The sequence below is a fragment of the Mus caroli genome, unplaced genomic scaffold, assembly GCF_978045245.1.
Source record: "Mus caroli unplaced genomic scaffold, Mus_caroli_1 scaffold_4, whole genome shotgun sequence".
NCBI lineage: Eukaryota > Metazoa > Chordata > Mammalia > Rodentia > Muridae > Mus > Mus caroli.
Window position 1 is genome coordinate 41,392,385 of NW_028227259.1, and position 15,996 is coordinate 41,408,380.

Consider the following 15,996-nt stretch of genomic DNA (forward strand, 5'->3'; position numbering starts at 1 on the left):
TGATGCCGATTAAGCCTTTGAACTGTAAGTACAATGCTATTTTTCAGGAGAAATGTCAGTTTATTTATAATTACCTGTCCATGTTACTTGTTTCTTCATGACATTTACCTGATCATATTGCATTCAATGTTTAGTGTCTAGTTCTTACAATCAGGGAAGAGTTCAACCAGAAAGAAATGAAAAATGTGTGGCAGAAACTTCCATAAGCACCTGCGGTCTGAAACTGATATATTTAACAAGCATTTGTTATTTTCAAAAGACAGAGCCTGGAAATATAGACAAATGTTGACTTGACTCAAACTCATAGGTTTGTTCAAACAAACCAACAGGGTAGTACAGCTTAAGGGGAAGGGTAGAAAGCACCAGGTGGGAACAGTGGCTTTTCCCCTTCACAGAAGGTCACCTGTGGTGTGAGGGCTCTGTTCTCTCCCCATCTCTGACTGTCCAGCTTTACTGAATCTTCCAGTGCACAGATGTCTTCCCTGGGGTACCCTGCATACATCCCTGCTTCACTAAAGGTCTTTACTACCATTTAGGCCCCTTGCCCAGGAATCAATGGAGGACTTCTTCATTTTGCCCACATTCAAGATCATTCTTCAAACAATTCTTCTTGCTAAAGTGTTTCAAAATACGCCCCCTCCCCTTGCCAGGCTTTTTACTCACTTCAGTGAAACAGAAACTTCTAGTTCTTTGAAAAGTAAGTTAGGTCAAATGATGTTTTGCTGGGGCACACAGGATATCATGCTGAAGCAAACACATGCTTCTTTTTCTGAAGCAGATACAGATGAAAGATGTTTGGATATAGCAGACACATGAAAGGACTCTTGATGAAGGAGTAAAACTATGACACCACCAACAGTGGGAGACGAGCACTGAGCCTCCGCTTGGTTTGTTCCACCTTGTTATTCTTTGCTAATGACACGCATGTATTGGTTTGTCTTACACAGTGCTGCTGAGCTCAACTTGTGATAGCACTGCCATCGAGAGAAACTCACCCAAGAACTGCTCCTGAGTCCACTTGACACTGGTAGAGCTTCCATGCATTTGGAGTAGGCAGAGGGCCCTATGGTCAGATGCCAGGGAGGTACCCAGAGATCTCACAGCATGGTTCATGCAGGACCATGTGTCTTAGTCCTAAGTCTGAATTGCCAGGGACCACTTAAGACAGTCACCACCTTCTCACCATTCCACCTCCCCACCCATCCTGGCCCAGCCAGCCCAGGAGAAGTTTGACTTTGGAACAGTTTGGCATTGGAACAGTTTTTGTCGAGCCTCCTTCCTCTCTGATTGCCTTGAAGTCTCTACTCTTTGTCAGAGATTCTAGAAGACTCACGGTTTTTGTTCTTGCTTTCTCATCATTCCATTGTGATACAAAGAAGCTTAATGACTAAAGAAAATGCTTAACTTGTTATTTAAAAAAAAAAAAGAACTGCTCTCGAGGTGAGGTCCTGTGGCAGCTTGCTGCTGCTGTGGCCTTGCCTCAGGCTGGTTTACAAGCCTGGCAGTTTCTTCAGGATTGAAGTACAGTTGCTGGTTCTTGCTTGATACATGCTTACTGAAAGGACTGGACTGTAGCTGCTGGCTCACGTCTGGTTTCTGCCTGCCTAGAGGACTTGTCTGTAGCTGCTGGATTGTATTTGGTGTTTGCTTTAAGACCAAACTGCTGCCAAAGATGATCGAGTTTGTTCCCCAAAAAACTATTGCTGAATAGGTCCACTTCCCCCATGTCCTAATAACTTTTCTCTTTTACTACCTCTGCTGGGTGGTGGGCTAGAGGAGAGGTGGAGCCCCTATTAAAATTAGGTTGCAAAATATTTATGCTTATACTTCAGACTTTATCGGCTCTTGCTAGTTGTGTGCAATGCCTTTAAAGTGGCTGATTATTCAATTTTTATAGCTATTTATAATTCTTTAATTATTATTTAGATTGTACATATTTGTGGAAGATGGTGATAACTCATTACATGAATGAAATACATAATGATTAAGTGGAGGTATTGTTATCTCAAGCATATAAAAGTGTTTTTGATTAACCTGAAGCATGGTATCTATGTATCAAGTTCAGTGTGACATTTCAGTGCATGTCTGTGATATACTCTGGTACAATCAGGGGACTTGATATATCCTCTCCTTATGCGCATATAGACTCTACATGAAGTCTTTTTGGTCTTCCTAATTCTTATAAACCATTCCACAGATTACTGTGAATGATGTCCACCCTGCTGCGCTGGAGAACACCAAGGAACATGATCAAAGAGTTAAAAGAATTGTCATTATGAAGTCTATATGGGCAATGATATACAACAATAAAAATTTTAAAATGCTTATCAGTACCTGCAAATGAAATCATCTTCTTCCTAGAAGGAACTCTTATTTATCTGTTAGGAACATCTCTTCCTCCCTTAAAGGGATCAGGATTCCCCACACAAGTTACAGTTCTCTGATAATATGAGTTTGATATTAACTGTACTACTGTTTATTGAAACACTGTTTATTGAAGAGCTTGCAGTGGAGAATGTAAGAATTCTTTCATTAAATATAGAACCCACATCCTGCATCAGTAACACTTACCATTAATGAACAATTATCGAAGTCACTTAAGAGAGGAATTAAAAAACTTATGATGTCCCTTCACCTGTGAGTCTAGAGTTGGATCTGAGAGGGTACCCATGAGGAACGGAGTTAGAGGGAGCAGCTCCAGATGAACAGGGGTCTCTACAGGGAGAAACACAAACGCTAACCCTGGTGTGTTGGATTTACCAGTTCCCATAAAAGAAACGTTCCCAGTGTGGCTGGGTTCAAAGCATCAATGCTCATTGTCTACATGTTGAGTCAGGAAGACAAGCACTGTCTTCCTGCTGCTGCACCATCATTATTCTGCAATTCTACCTTAGAGAAATGACCCAAGGGACACAGAGAGTGACACAACTTAGTGAAAATAATCATAAACAGTGAGTTTTGACTATTCATCACCTTTGTTTGTAGTGTAAGTTGTCTATGAGTTTATGTGTTTTATTTTTAACAACAGCACCATTTAACAGCCAGTAAAAAAATTCCTATATAATGTAATGGTCAGTCCTTACGAGCCCATCAGGCTGTCTCCAGCATAGCAATGAAAGCAGAATGGATATGGTGCAGCCTGTGTGCTACACAGAGCATGCACAAAGGCCTGTGGTGAGGAAAGGCTCAGCTTGTGGGTAGAAGTTTAATGGAGTGACTTACTGTGGCGAGGAGGATTTCCCCCATAGTCTCTGAGTGGTTTTTATCTGAAATACTATGACGAAGGTTGCGATCTGAATGGGACAAGTGCCCCAACAGTTTGTCCCACTCTGAATTCCACTAACAAGCAAAAGGAGACTTGTTTTAGGAGGCAGATGAAGAGGTGAGAAGTGATGAATTAACAACTTAGATCCTAGAAGTGGCGTCTTGCACATTTATAAATACATCTGTAAATAGACCAGGCATCCGAGGACCAAAGCAGTCTTATCTTCAAAATAAGAGCCTCAGGAAGCAAAGGGAAGCAGGTGTTTTTCCTCTCCCTCCCCTTTTCTTAGGTTCCTATTTTTGTAACACCACTTCCCCTAAGTGTCAGACAATTATATCTGCTAATATATATTTTTGACAGTATCATTCTGGGAAGGAAAATGGTAATTACTTATGCCACTCCTTTTCGGTGGAAGAGGATGGAACAATAAATCCTACAGCATTGTACTCTGGGAAAGCCCTCCTCCAAGAGATTTCAGAGATCACCACCCAGAATTAGGAAGAACAGCACATACCTACAGCTAGGAGAGAAATAACCTACCAGCCATCTCTACTTCATTATGGCTGTGATTATGGCAATGACGTCCTTAAACTAATTCTCCTAGGTTTTAGACACAACTTCCTGACCACACAACTGCCTATTTTTGCAACATCACTTTTTCCAAGTGTCATACAATTATATCTACTAATATATTTTTTTGCCTGTATTATTCTGGGAAGGAAAATGACTAGTATTCATACCACTCCCTTTTGGTGGGAAAGGATAGAATAATAAATCTTGCAGCATTGCTCTTGAGGAACATCTGCTAACATCTGTTCTTATCTTCCCTGTACCAATAGGCCTTCTCCCAGACAGCACTGTATACCCTTGGAGCCAAGTGCCACAGTTCACCTCATGGCCAGCAAGCCCTTCAGATGTCACCACCATGTACATCTCTGACAGAAGCCCACTTTCTCTTCCTTCTTTTCCATTCAGACCCTGTCCCTATCATCCTGGTTTGAATTGGCTTTATAAAAAGCATCCTTAGAAACAGTCAAATTCTTGTTTCATGCTGTGCTAACTGTACTGTGCTTGGTAAGGTAGCGATGCTTTCTGGACCTCTCCTTGTTCCCTGATGTCCTGATGAAATGAGGATTAGAATCTTCTTCCCCCACACCAAGTTAAGCAAGTGAATGTTTCACAGTGTCTGGTTCAAGCAATTAATGGCAGCACAACACTTTCTATGAATATTGCTTATGTTGGCTCCATGGCCCAACACAAACATATTTACTTATCAAAGCTCAGTAGATTGTTCACTTACCCTGCCAACCATGATGCCCACTTTCTCTTGCTGGCCATAGTTGACAGGAGCTTTTCACCCTGTGCACACTGTGCCACTGGAGGATGCTTCTATTACTTATAACTACTGAGATAATGCTAGATATCTAGAGAGGCTATGCAGAGACATCGCTCTTAACAGACAATGGATATTTCTCCATGTTCACCATGTATACATGTCTTTCTCCTAAGGTGTTGGGTCTGGAAGCATATCGCTAATGTTTACAATGTTTGAAAATACAATGTTTAAGTGTATTTTCAAAGTTATCTGGTGGCTCACTATCTCTTTAGATGGTACACCTTGTTCTCTATTATTCCTGTATGCTTACAAAGACAGAAGATACGTTTTCTATGTGCATGCACTTGGGTGGAGTTTGCAGTCATTATCTCATTTCTTGCTACAAACAGCCACATGAAAACCTGTCCTTCACTTGGTCGAGTTAAACAGAAGCCACAGAGATTAGGGAACTGGTCTCCAGTTCCCAGATTTGCAAATCCTCTACTTGACTTTCCTGACATGAAACCTTAAGAACTCTGTGACATCTGCAACTTTAAATCTTTGAGCAAATGTACATCTCATCATCCTGATGGTAGGACCACCATCACTGCCTGAACATGGTAGCAACATCAGTATGGTTGTATGTTCAAGACAGAGAATTTTGATAACACCCAATCCAAACTTTCCCTCTTCTTCAAGAATCCAGGCCCCTTCAAATGGGTCTGGTCTATTGACAGTCTAATAATTTTCTATGTATTGAGGTTAAAAGAGAAGTTTAAATGACTTACCATCAAAGGCACTGCTGTTTAGTAAGGAATCAGTTAATGGCCTCAACTGCTTCTGCTTTCATCAGAAGTCTTTTAGGTTCTCAGCTGATGTGGAGAAGAGCCAGCAGATTCTCCTGTCACAATGACTGGTTTGTGAATCATGCTTTTGTTCAAAGGATCATCCCTTGGAGGCTCCCTTGTGTGGAGCCTGGACTCTTCAGAATCTTGACTATTTCATGAGCATAGAGGTCAAGAAGAAGACATGACAGGTGGAACCTCTGGCTCGCCACTCAGGACATGAAGTTACCATCTGAAGTTTATGCCAGTGGCTCAAGGACAAAGCAAGAGGACAGAATCCAGGTTGGGCCATCAGCCACACCCACAGCTGTGTTTACATCAAACAAGTGTGCATTCTAATGGTACCTAGTTTTTATATCCCTGAGCTCAGAAATGTAAGGCTACCTCCTCTTAGGATCTTTCTAGAACAAAGATAGTAACTATACCATTAATGTTTTTTTTTTTTTTCCTATGCTTTCTGTGTACAGTCTAGGTGCTGATCTTTTGTTGAACACATTGTGAACAATCTTCTCCCAGGATACGGCTTGTCTTCTCACTGTTCTCATGGAGTCTTTTGATGAAAAGAACTTCACATCCCATTCTGTATTGATTGCTGAGGGTTGCCTGGAGCGTCACTTTACAAAGGGATCTGAGAATGAGCTGGCTCAGTAGGAATGAGCACCATGATCTATTGGAGACTTCTGACAACGATGAGAGCCCCCAGGTCCATCAATTCACAGTGCTGAAATAAGCTATCTAACTAGACAGTGATTTCAGACCACATTTCTACCCATGCTCTCATTGGATAGAACCCTGGGGATGAGCTAATGACATGGTTGAAGTTCCTGAAAGAGCAGAGGTAATGCAGACTATCAGAAGGTAAGGGACACACATCATCCCTTAAGGAGAAGATTAAAGTTTACCTTTCTAGTAAGATTACTCTCAAGATTGATGAATGAATGCCTTTGCCAAGTAGAAAAACTTATATGAAGTTTTGGTTATACAAAGTCAGTATAGCCTAGAGTTCCATCTGCAGGCTGTTACCTGCAGAAAACAGTCCAGTGTTAAGAACTCAAAGGTTTGAGGGCATCTTTGATGTTATGTAGTCTCACTAAAAATTTTCAACAAAAGTAAAATGCACAATGTTTAGAGGTGAAGGCTGTCCATCACCTAGAGAGTATAGTGATGGTATAAAGTCATCAACTTGTATATACCAAACAGATTACATATGAATTATAGGTCAGAAACTATTTGAAATACAATAATAGCTCAAGAAATGTCAGCAGGCAATGGTTGAACATCCTGGTATGTCCTTGAGATCCCCAGCAGCTTGGTTGGCCTTCTTATCAAGTACAGCAGGCTGTGTTAAGAGAGGAGTTTGGAGAAATTGGTGACTGGGTATTTAAAAGATCAAGGTAAAGGAGGTATGTTGGTTGGTCTCATCAACCTGAGAGGATTTAGTATCACTTAGGAGACACACTGTGCATATCTGTCAGGGCATTGACAGAGAGGATTAAGTGGAATGAAAACCCTGAATACAAATTTCACCCTCCAACAAGCAGCCCAAACACAGAACTCTGAGTAAATAGCCCACATGTGTCTTACTGTTTGTTTCTGTCTGAGAGAGTGTAGCTGCTGCTTCTACACCCAGCTGGCACCAGACTTCAGCTTTTTTGACCATCTTATGTGGACTCAACACATGCAGTCCTCCCTGCTGTTCCCCATGTCTCATAGGCAGATATTTGAAAGTAAGCCAGGAAGGGAGGACTCTAGCATATTAGCTCCTCACAGAAGTCATACTATTAGGCTATCTGTGAGTCAGTACAGTTCTGCTCAATCCAGTGTCTTTCCCAGGTCCCCAGACCATGGTTCAGGTTTTTGTAGAAATAGGTATTATCCAACTGGATATCCTTGATCAACTGTCAGGATTCTCTGAGGATGCCAGTGCTTATCTGTGAAACAGAACAACCCCTACTTCATATAGTAGATGTGAAGCTTCATGCATAGGGCTGGGTGAATCACACACATACCATACTATACCCCTAACATCTTCCATAAGTGTTCAACAAATGGAATGGTCGCCATGGTGACAGAGACAGTGATTTTGATGTATGCTGACCTCTGGTTCCCTAGGAGTCACACCATAGTGATGTCACTATCCCCACTTGCTAGAGAGAGAGAGAGAGAGAGAGAGAGAGAGAGGAGTGTGCATGTGGTCTCTGAGGAAGCACAGCACTGGAAATGGACGAATGTGGGGCCAAGCAGAATGAACTGTTGGAGAAAGAACCGAAAACCAATTAAATAAATTCTAATTTTAAACTTTCAATGGCTCTTTGTGGCTTCAGGAGAAAGGCAATTATATGATTATAATGTGAAGAGAGTATGCAAATGAACTCATCTTGCCCAAGCTCTTGCTCATACTGACATAAAGTTGGGAGGAAGACCTGTTGGATGGGATTTGCAGGAAGCTGGAGGTGGGGAAACGGGAGGTATAAATGATCATTTTTTTTCACTGTATATATGTATGAGAATCTCAAGTATATGAAAAATAAAAACAAAACCAATCATTTCCATGTAATAAGGCTGTCTGTATTTTGGGTATGACAAATTGAAAATCTCTGAAAATGACCTTCTCTTAGGCTGTGTTTGTTTTCCTCTCCATTTCTTTACAGTTCTGTAGCAGTTCACAAACCCAGTTTTTGTGAAGTGTGTGTGCTTGTGTGTGCTTGTGTGTGTGTGTGTTGTGTGTTGGTAACTACTGGTTTTGGCAAGTAGACAAGAAACTCCTATAGGCTGAGGACTAATTGCCAGCTTTGAAGCCCTTTTGTTTTCTCCTACCAGATGGACAGGAAGAATCTGTCTGTGAGACAAATAAGAGCTGACTATAATGAAGCCTCTTAGATACAGGATCTGTAAACAGTTCTCAAAGGGCAAACATGAAAATGTAGTTATTCCAAACGGAGTAAACAGAAACAAAGCAAGCTTGTGAGTAGCAAGGGGGTATCTATGGTGTGTCATCAATAGTATTGGTTGGTAGATAAGAAAACCTCAACCCCGGTGCTCAGACAATGGAGACCACCAGATAGATGTGCTGCAGGGCAAGGTATCGAGTCACTGTGTTAACACAGCTCCCAAGAAGAGGCTCAAATAAAAGGAGAGAATCTGCATTATTAGAATGAATTTTCCCTTTATGTCTTATCTGCTTCCCTCCCAGGTTATTTTTGGTAAGTCGGTATTAACCTTCTAACGAAATGCCAATTAAAGCAACTTTCACTAGAATGAGTTTAGAAGACTCGACTCAAAGATGAAAGTGTATTAGCTCGTCAGTCAGTGTAGATGCTTGATTCTAATCCGAGTTGGATTTCATAATGAATGAAATTCTCAGCTGTTGTCACCTGGGATGGCTACATATAAAATGGAAAAGGCTACTCTCCAAGTGATGAGTGTATTTCTCTTGGGCTCCTTTCATTGTCTCATTGTCTTGAAGGAATCTCGTTGTCCCCCGCCCCCCTCACCAGTCCTTCCCCTGACAGGAACTTGTTTTCCACATCTTGCATCATGGTATCCCCGTGCTCATGATGGCAATACACTATAGTCTGTGCTGATATTTCGAGTGTTTTGAGTGACATCAGCATTTGCTGGTTCCTGGAAATCTGAAGCCAGCAACTCTGCACATTTTAGGTTGTGTTCCATGTGCATGGGGAGATTCCAGTTTATACTCATGATTTGTTAAAAATAATGATGTCAAAAGGGGACTCAGACAAAGGTTTAAACCCTGGGTCTGCACATACCTTGCCGCAGCAATCTAATTCCAACTCTCTTCACATTTCCTGCCTTTTAGCACCTTTTTGTCTGTATTGCTTCATCCTATGATGATTTGGTCTTCATCCCACCTACTGACTCCTTGTTGGGTATTCCCCATCCCTGTTCCATCTGCCTCATTGTGTTGTCTTAAATTAAACTATCAGTTTTTCTTCTTGTGCCTTGATTCTACCTGGGGCCATGTCTTTACATTGTTGACTGGATATTGTCACTCAACCAGAGACAGACTGATGCTATGAGTACTTGCCCAGCCTACTATTGGAAAATAATAAGTTTAACACCACCACCCCTGCCCCAGACAATGGCATAGAGACATCTCGTTGGTGGTGGTATCCTTCTGTCATGGAGGGGTAGAGCAGTTGGCTGACCTTTGTTTATCCTAGCTTGATGCCTGGCTTGGTGGCCAAAGTTTTTTGTTGTTGTTGTTTTGTTTTGTTTTTGCCTAGGACTCATAAAAATTAAATCAAATTAAACCAAATCCAGGCAGCACAGGGCAAATGGAGGAAGACAGACAGAGACCTACAGACCTACATGCTACCCACAGACCTAATGCACACATAGGTGGGCCACAGATTCCTGTTTTTCAACAAACTATGCAGAGTGGATGGATGCCTATGAGCTGTGTGGCCAGCCTTCAGTGGGATGTATCACAATGTTTGAGTATGTGGTGGTCAGATGGAAGAGAAAGAAGTGTACAAGCTTGAGCACTATGAAAGAAGATGGAGCTGGAGACTTGAGGGTGGAGAGGAATAGCCTGTAATGAGTGGCCAATCCTGCCACCTAGGTCTAGAGGGCTGTTCAAAGCTGTACAGTACAGTAGAGCCAACCCTGGTGGTGCAGTCTCAGGTGAGCCAACCCTAAGGGCAAGAGCAAAGGATAGTTAGCCCTAGGGTTATGAGACCCTGCCCCTTGTTGGCTGCTGTGCTCAGGAGAGTGAGTTCTGCACCTCACCTAGGCAGCACAGAAGGGCTGGCCCTGGTCATAGGTGATGAGTGGGCCAGCCTGAGGGCAAGCACAGGAGAGCTGTACTAGCCACTTGTCTACTGTGTGGTGGCATGGGTGCGGAGGTGGTACTTGCCTTCTCCCACCTTCTGTGGCAGTTAGGAGAGCTGATCCTGGGGTCATGAGAGCAGATGAGCAGGCCTGGCTCCTCTCTGGCTGCAGAACTCTGGGCTTTGTACCTTGCCTGGACAACACAGTAGAGCAGGCCCTTGTGGAAGGGGCTCAGGTGAACCTACTCAAGTGCAAGAGTGAGGGACAGCTGGTCTGGAGTGCATGAGAGTGGAAAACTAGGCCCCCTCACTGGCTATAGCATTCTGGAGTGCAGGCCCTGTACCTTGCCTGGGCAACACAGCAGAAACTGGCTCTGGAGGTATGGGTGCAGGGGAGTTGGCCCAGAAGGCATGAGAACAAGTAGGCTGATCCTGCTTTCTAGTGATGGTGGCATTGGGTAGTGGCATTGGGTAGCCTAGCCAGAGCAGTGCTGGAGAACTCATGCTTATGGTATGGATAAGGAAAAACATGACAAGCTTTGTTATCAGACCAAGGTATAGGCTCTGAGATGGCCCGCTCCAAAATCAATATCATCTGCGAATGGTCGAGACACATGAAAGAGCCAGTTCTGCTGTTCCAAAGCCGAAGGATCTCCATGACACAGGGTGACAATCAGGATAACCTGGAGGAGTCCTGATGAGGATCCAATGTTGACAATGTCACAGAGCTAGAGATCTTGAAACAGACCAACGACTCATTGCAATGAATAATTGGAAGTGAAAACATGTGGACAGAGGGAGATAGTGTGGGAAACATTATGACATACTATGTCTTCCATGATGAGATGTTTTCTGTGCTTTGTTTTTGTTGTTGTTTGTATGTGTGTTTTTTATTATGTGGGAGGTTGCAAGGGCAAAGGGCAAATATAAAGAGATAGGGAGATGAGTGGGACTGGGGTATATGGTGTGAAACTCTCGAAGAATCAATGGGAAGTTTAAAACAAGAGTTTAAAATAAGAATAGAGATAGTCAGGCAGTTACTTTTATACATAGTTATTGATTAATGTAGATGGTAACTTGGTGGCTGATAGGGTGGATATAAAGAAGGACAGAAGTAGATGGATTCAAAAGTAAACACTAGAGACTGAGCTAAGAGGCAGAATTATGCAGTAATTTAAGGCCAGTGTAGATGTCCTATTTTAACACTTTCCCATTTTTTCAAATGATCATTTAATTTAATTTCTCAAACAATCATAGGGGTGCCCATCTTAAGTCCCAGTTAAGGTTTTTCTCTCTCTAGTTTCTAATTGAAAAGGTAGATACCTAAAATTTTGTTATTGTGCAATTTAATATGCTCTTAACTTTGTAAGTTGTTTGGGGATAGTATGAGAAAATCAAATGTGTTAATTTTCTTTGGTAATAGATGTTTTAAATGTAGATAGGTGGTCAGAGCACCAACAGATGATGTATATTGGTGGGTAAAACCTTAAGTCACAATACGTTTAAAAGGAGATGCTGTTTTCTGGCTTTTGTGTCTTTCATGCTAAAAATCATGTTAATAAGTAGAAAACATTGCCTTATGTGGTGGTTTGAATAAAAATAGCCTCCACAGACTCATAAGGTGTGTCAATATTGAAGGTGTGACCTTGTTGGAGTGGCTGTAACCTTGTAAAAGGAACTGAGTCACTTGGTGCAGGTTTTGAGATTTCAGAAGCTCAAGCCAACCTTAAGGGCCCACTGTCTCTTCCTGCTGCCTATATATCCAGATGTAGAACTCTCATCTTTTCTAGTACCATACCAGCCTGCATGCCATCATGCTTTCTGCTATGATGATAATGGACTGAATCTTGAACTGTAAGCCAGCCTCAATTGAATTTTTTCCTTTATAAGAGTTGTCATGATCATGGCATCTAATCACAGCCATAAAACCCTAAGACACTGTGACAGAGATGCCTGGCACTCTCGTTAGACTTCACTGCTATGTGATGGATGTAAACAATGTGTTTTTTATGTCTCACACCTTTAGGGACTAGAGTAGGCTTCCTTGTAGTGAAGCTGCTCTAACTCTTGAGGCTGGGTACAGTTACTTGTCCAAAAGGAAGTTCTGTTTTCTTAAGTAAATGGGAGATTTTCCACAGGCCACTAAAGCAGAAAACCAGGCCGCCTTTCCTGGTAGCTCCATTGATGATTAGATATGGGCTTCAGAGATAGGCAGTGAAGCATTCTGTAAGGTTGGAGAGGGCTACTTGAGCTTGGTGTGGCTTGAATCCAGCAATTTCAGGACCTGAGAAAACTGAAGAATGAAGGATGAATACTGAATCTACCAAGCTTGCTTGAGACTTTAGATATTGATAAGGATAATATAAATGGAATCATATATTTAAAATATTTGCCTGTACCTGAAATGTCTGAATTTGAACTTGTATGTATTATTATTTATACCTATTATCCAACATCACCAAGAGCAGACTCAATTATGCAAGACCTACATTATCTTCCTGTATTTCAATTAACTTGCTGTCTATCCCCTTTCTCTCCCAGCATAGAAATGGAAGTCTTCACTCCAGGTATTATGTGGATATTAGTACATTCATTTCAGAAAGTTACCAGGAAGTTTTCATAATCTTTGATTTAAGCCACTTAGATGTAAATATTAGGTGTGAGCTGATATATAAAGTTAAAGACAAGAATATTAATTAGACAAAGGTCAGATGTCATTCTTGACTGTAACCATGATTAAATGGTCCATCTTTTCCATCCTTTCCTGGTCTCAGGTGCTGTAGTTGTGAAATGAAGATCCACCTGATGTTCAAATTCTTCCAGAGATACAATGAGATAATTCAAGAAAAGCATTCTTCAGTATGCCTACATACTTCCAGGACTCTGAAGGCTGTCTGCTTGCATCAACATAAAATTTTCTGCAAAGTTCTTCATCTGCTCATGTCTGCAATGGTGGTCATGTCTCAGATAGTTTGCTATTTTCCGGACCCCCTGCAATTGGTATAGTCAAAAATACTTTAAAAATGTATACATCACCTCTTCCACACTATTCATAGAATAAAAAGACATTTGGCATAGGGAATGCATATATCATATGCCATGTTTGATGTGTTCTCCTCCAATCTTTTATTACCACAGGTGCATAGGTTTGGTTTGCCAGTTTAGCAACCATGGCTGATTCACTTTCTTTAGCTTCTGTAACATCCAAGTCCAAGAGACAATTCTTCTCACATATGCATATCAGGGCATCTCTCATCATCTCCCTTTTACAAGCAGCGTTTGACTGGAGGATTATTTAAAAAACAGAGGACCCCTGCCTTGCCTGTGTATCAGATACCATGCAGGAAAATGTACAGAAGTCCTGAGCAGAGGAATGTAGGATGCCAGGCTGTGGTTCCTATGACTTCATAGACCCTGTTTAGGTCACCTCCAGGGCTTCATACCTTCACTTGTTTTACTTCTGCCATAAACATGTCCTTTCTGTCCATATTTCTAGCAGGAACGCTTTATCTCATAGATTTGTGGATTTTCTGTTGCCTCTTCCTCCAACTTCCTGCCTAGATTTCTCAGTACTGCCATGGTTCCTTTCTTGGGTTATCTAGTGAAGTGCCACTTTCTCAGTCCATTTCCTGGAGGCATTAAATAAATAGCAACATCCATTTTACCCCTTTCTCTCTCATTAGGTTGTTTTAAAATTCTTATCAGACAGATCTTATTGCAAATCTGACTCAGTATGAAAGGCTCACAAGAGCAGGCTGCTTGTCATATTTGATCTTGGCTGTTCAGAAAAGCGCATTAGCTATTGCTCACTACCACCCCATCAGGATGCCTGGAGCCCCTGTCTCTAAAGTGTCATACAGGCTTAGAACTGCTTATTGTTGGTTTTAGCTCAGGCTCAGCTCTTGGCAGCTAAGTCAACTCTACCATTGCTTTGCTTCCATAAATGACTATTCCAGCCTAAAGTTCTCCTATGATGCTGGAAGAGTGACAAATTCTATCTATGGATTACTCTGTAGCCTTTTGGGTACAGGCTAGGCTAGGCATATATTCCACTATCCATAAAGGGTTTCAAGGTTTCCCCCCCAAACCAAGCTGTGTGGTACTCCATCCCTTATGTCAAACAGCATAATAATTAATACAACTTCCACACACCTTTACATGTACTTTAAGTCATATCTAATAATTTAATATGGAGGCTATGAAAGAACCATTGCACTTTATTGTTTAAGCAATAATTGGAAAAGCATTTGTATTTTCTTTTAATTGCTTTTCATCCAAGATTTGTTGGATTTAACATGGTGGAACCCAAGGCTGCATTCAGCAAACTGTGCTGGGTCACACGTACAGATGCTGGTATCAGACAACTCATATATATGTATCACCTTGGTTAGATGCCCTTGAACCAGTTGCTTAGCTCACTTTTGTGGAAGAAGACAACACAGGTGCTGACAAGTGGACTTATTTCATGGAAATGGGTTACTCTCATCCAAGCACCATTCCTGGCATATGCAAGGCTTGGTCAATGGCTGTGCTTCTTCTGTTTGTCACCAAAATTACATTCCTGGGTAGATCCAAAGCTTTGTTCTCTGTATGGCCCACAACATCTGCCAGAGCTTCCCACTCAGCAGGTGCTCAATTACTCTGTTGATTTCTGGTAGAATTATTTCCCACAAGAAATGTCACAAGAGATGCTTTGGAAAAGCACACCGAGGCAGTTCTATTTGTAAAGCTGTCTGAGGACCAAGAGGGCAGAGCAGAGACTCAAAGGGAAGTTTCTCGAAGACTCCTCTGGGAAACATTTTCTCAATATCTAGTTTGAGCTAACCACCTCACTCTGAGCTCAAGGGATGCATCAGAAGTTCCTTTTAGTATGGCCTGTGAGGAGACAGATATGCAAACCAGTGGCTGGGCCAAAGCAAGGAGGGCTGAAAGGCAGGCAGTGCATGTGTGTTTCTGTCATCTGTGGAGGGGAATGTCCTGGACAATTATAGCTTCAGGATTAGTCAGTGGCCCCTATTTCTGTTTCTGCGTGCTGTACCAGTGATTCTGAAAATGAGAATGGTGTTAAAATTGAAAATGGAATTAGGTCCCCTGGGAACAAGAGCAGAAGTGGTTTGGGGAGAAAAATATCCAAACTGTAAAACAAGAAGCAGAGATTGAACCACAGTTGTTGATTTCTTCATGCACAATCTGAAAAACCGTTCCAAAGACTTAATGTTTGTTTACTTGTGGTTCCAGCTTGCTAATTAATAAAAGTGCTCCATTCCTCCACAGACTCCGATGAAAGGAAAAAAGATTGCATAACGCTGCACGGCCTTTCAGAGGAGCCAATATTCTGGCTTCTAGGTCCTCAGCCAGAGTATTTATTCTCACCTGTCTGTCCCCGCCTGTCACTCAGATCCCCATCTCTTTTGCAATGGGCTTCAAAAAAGAACATCAAAATTAAGATGATTTTTCTGATTAAAATAAGCTTAAAATGCCAACCTTACTAACAATTTTAGGAGACAAAAGATAAAGCTAGGCATTCTGAAAATGCACTTGTTTTACAAGTGAGCTCTAGGATTCAGCTAATAGTCCTACACACATGGCTGTGTTCTTACTGAAAGCTTAAACTGACACAAGACCATTATATAAAAATGGGTTCTACTTCGATATACTAGCAATGAAACACCAAGAAAACTAAGAAGACAGCTCCATTCACCACAGCAGTAACAATAATAAAAATATTAAGAATACATTTAGTAAAAGTGCCAGGCTGGTAACTGGAACACTGCTGAG